Source organism: Chrysochloris asiatica, unplaced genomic scaffold, assembly GCF_000296735.1.
Source record: "Chrysochloris asiatica unplaced genomic scaffold, ChrAsi1.0 scaffold00020, whole genome shotgun sequence".
NCBI classification, from domain to species: domain Eukaryota; kingdom Metazoa; phylum Chordata; class Mammalia; order Afrosoricida; family Chrysochloridae; genus Chrysochloris; species Chrysochloris asiatica.
Window position 1 is genome coordinate 16,150,243 of NW_006408538.1, and position 3,930 is coordinate 16,154,172.

General features: G+C 40.4%; 1 pseudogene; it reads right to left on the reverse strand.

Moving 5' to 3' along the window:
- Positions 1-857: 857 nt before the first annotated feature.
- On the reverse strand, positions 858-3,407 carry LOC102837532 (annotated as a pseudogene).
- Between the last annotated feature and the right edge of the window lie 523 nt (positions 3,408-3,930).

Below are 3,930 nucleotides of genomic sequence, written 5' to 3' on the forward strand. Positions count from 1 at the left end.
GCCGAGAGCGGGACCCTACCCAGAGAAGCAGTGATGCCTGAGATGGAGGCAGAGATGATGACGTGGAGTGATGGAGCAGCTGGGGACTTTAGATCCAGAGAGGGAAAGGGACTGTGTGCTGAAGACTGGGGGTGGGGAGTGGGGGGGAGTGTAGGGGGCAGGCTTGCATGGTATACCCTTTGGTTCGTTGATGATGCATGGAGGGGATTGTAACCATGGCAATGATACGATATACGAGAGAATGAATGTAAAACTAATGTTCTCCCATGTAAACTATCATATAATTCACAATAAAACATTAAAAACCTTAGAAAAATGGTTTCTATGATAAAAACTATAATTTGGAGGGGAGGTGGAGCAGGGAGGGGAGTGAGTAATTGCTTTTCCTTTGGCTTACTGATGTAATCAACAGTTTAAAGTCGCTAAACTTGTTGTGAAAAAGAAGCAGCTCCTGTAGTAAGTCGTATTATGAGAAAAATATTGCAGAAACTTCAGTGACCTTCCCACTCTTTACTCAGTTCTCCTTCACAACTTTCTGTTGAACTTCCCATTTAAAAAAAGTGTTGAAGTCATTTGTAGTTCAGAGGGATAGTATAGACTTTTTCATTTTATTAGCTGAAATGGTAGTTTCCATTTTAAAAATCAGTATCTCCTGTGTCCCAACTCAGGAGGCAGCAAGCAATATTGTGGGAGAGTGTTGCCTCCAAGGTTCAGATTGTCAGTCTGTGCACACAACAGACAGGAATATGGGAGGGTGTGGACTGAAGATACGTCAGTGTTGCCATGGAATCCATTGTTGCACTCTTTCAATTAATCATTGCAATATGGAAGTGCCTTTTGCCCCAGTTAGTCTAGTCTTATTGGAGGCTTTTCATTAACACCTTGTTCCTTTGGACACATTTGGGGCACAACATATTGTCCTCCAGGTGCGGAGGTGGAAAATTATAGGCAGGTAATACGAAGAGAGCACACCCTCTCCCTAGCTTTTCAGGAACCCAGACTTGTCCGGCATGAAATTATAGGTGAACCCAACCATCTGTGTTTGCAGGGAGACTTCTTCCATGTACCACACACCACGTGATACCACAAGTCTCTTGTGCTGTATTAACTTTCTCCAGGAGAGTTTATTCAAGGGCAGGTGCCCCCATCTCCTCAGTGGGAGGAGCCACTTCAGGAGAATCAGTCTCTCCAGAACTGATCTTCCTTTTCTCAGTCTCCAGAGGCCTATTCCTCACGTACACATTTGATTTCTTTTGTAACCGTGTCTGAACCTTGGCTTCCTTTGCTGTGGCAGGAATATCCTTTTGATTTGGGTAAGCATGGTCACAGAGTCTTCTATATACTTCCAATTTCTGCCTTTGGTGCTCAGTTTTAATTTTTGGCACCAGGTCCACACAGTGTCACGATGAACCAGGTTAATGGGTGGCAGTTTTTCTGGTAGTGGTGGAACGGGAATCTTTCGACGTTTTTGCTCATCACTGCCTTGTGCATTTAGTGAACAGGAAGCTTTTTCTTCTTTCAGAGTTCTTTTGATCACTTTAACTGAGGTTTTTGGCAAAGCTGATGTGCTTGGTTCATTAGCAGCCTGTTGTTCAGTGTCTAATGGAATAGGTTCAAATTTAAGAGTCACACACTCTAGCTTCTCTGTAGAGTTCCACTCTTTGCTTTTTGCATTCTCCAAAGGAGTTCTGGTAGCATAGTGGTTACGAGTCAGGCTGCCAAACTCAAGGTCAGCAGTTCAAAACTACCAGCGGTTCTGCGGGAGAAAGATGAGGTGTTCTGCTCCCAAAAAGACTTATAGCCTAGGAAACCCTGTGCAGGGTCACTTTCAGTTGGAACCGACTCCACAGTACTTAACAACAACAACATAGTCTCCAAAATTAAAGGTTGGCATGAAAATCCTACTTACTAACAAAATCACTGAACTGGGAACAGCAAGTGGGCAGTTCAAACCCACCTGCTGCTCCTCAGAAACCACTGGGTCACTGAGAATAGGTTCCCCATAAGTTGGAATCAACTCTCTAACACTTAACAATAACTGACCTCTGATCATTTTTTAATTAGGTTATCTTATTCTTGTAGAGGTGTTGCAGTTTCCTACCAATGTTAGAGTTAGTTCCTTGATTGGGGACGCTTTTATGTGTGTTTGAATTCCCAACTTTCTATACTGCTGGTGGAATTCTGACTTGACATTTAAGTGTATTAATTAGTATATGTCGTTACTATACGTTACTTTTCAACACACATCTGTCAGTTTGTCACCACTCATCTGTTTGTCACACTGTGGTGGCTTGCATGTTGCTGTGAGGCTGGAAGCTATGTCATAGGTATTTTAAATACCATCACGGTCCCCCATGGTGGGCAGGTTTCAGCTGAGCTTCCAGACTAAGACAGACTAAGAAGGAGAGGCACACTACTGCTGAATATTTAGTCACTGAAAACATTATGAACAGCAGCGGAACACTGTCAGATAGCACCCAAATATTGAATATCGAAACAGGATGAAGAGCCCCTGAATACTGTCAGATATAGTGCTGGAAAATAAGCCCTTCAGCTTGGAAGGCACTCTAAATATAACTGAGGAAGAGCTGCTTCCTCAAAGTAGAGTTGACCGTGATGAGGAGAATGGAGTGAAGCTTTCAGGACCTTCATTTGCTGATGGGGCACAACTCAAAATAAGGAGAAACAGCTGTAAACATCCATTAATAATTAGAACATGGAATGTACAAAGTATGAATCTCAGAAAATAGGAAGTGGTAAAAAATGAAGTAGAATGCATAAACATTGATATCCTAGGCATTAATGAGCTGACATGGACTGGTGTTGGCCATTCTAAATCTGACAATCACATGGTTTACTATGCAAGGAATGACAAATTGAAGAGGAATGGCATTGCATTCATCATCAAGAAGAACATTTCAAGATCTATCTTGAAGTACTACATTGTCTGTAATAAGATAATATCCATACATTTACAAGCAAAACCAGTTAATAAAACTATTATTCAACTTTACGCACCAACTACTAAAGCCAGTGATGATGAAATGGAAGAATTTTATCAACTTTTTCAGTCTGAAATTGATCAAACATGCAATCAAGATGTATTGATAATTATTGATGATAGGAATGCAAAGGTTGGAAACAAAGAGGTAGGATTACTATTTAGAAAATATGGTCTTGGTAATAGAAATGATGCTAGAGATCACATGATAGAACTTTGCAAGACCAATGACTTTTTTCATTGCAAATACCCTTATTAAACAATGTAAAAGACGACTATCACATGGACCTCACCAGAAGGAACACACAGAAATCAAATTGACCACATCTGTTGAATGTGAAGGTGTCAGGCGCCATATAATCAGACAAAACAAGGCCAGGGGCACACTATGGAACATACCATCCATCAATTGCTCATATGCATGTTTAGGCTGAAGCTAAAGCAAAATAAAACAAGTCCACAAGAGCCAAAATATGACCTTGAACATATTCCACCTGAATTTAGAGATCATCTGAAGAACAGATTTGATGCATTAGGCATTAAAGACCAAAGACGAGAGGAGTTGTGGAATGACATCAAGAACATCATGAAAGAAGAAAGCAAGAGGTCATTAAGAAGATAAGAAAGAAGAAAAAGACGAAAATGGAATGTCAGAAAAGACTCTGAAATTTGCTTTTCTCAGAGTAGAGATGCTAAAGCAAATAGAAGAAATGAGGAGGCAAAACAGGTGACTTTCAAAGGGCAGTTAAAAAAGACAAAGTAAAATATTATAATAAAATGTGCAAAGACCTGGAGTAAGAAACCAAAAAGGAAAAACACAGCATTTCTCAAACTGAGGGAACTGAAGACAAAAATTCAAGCCTTGACTTATAATATCAAAGGATTCTATGATCAAAATGAATGATGCAGAAAGCATCAAAAGAAGATGG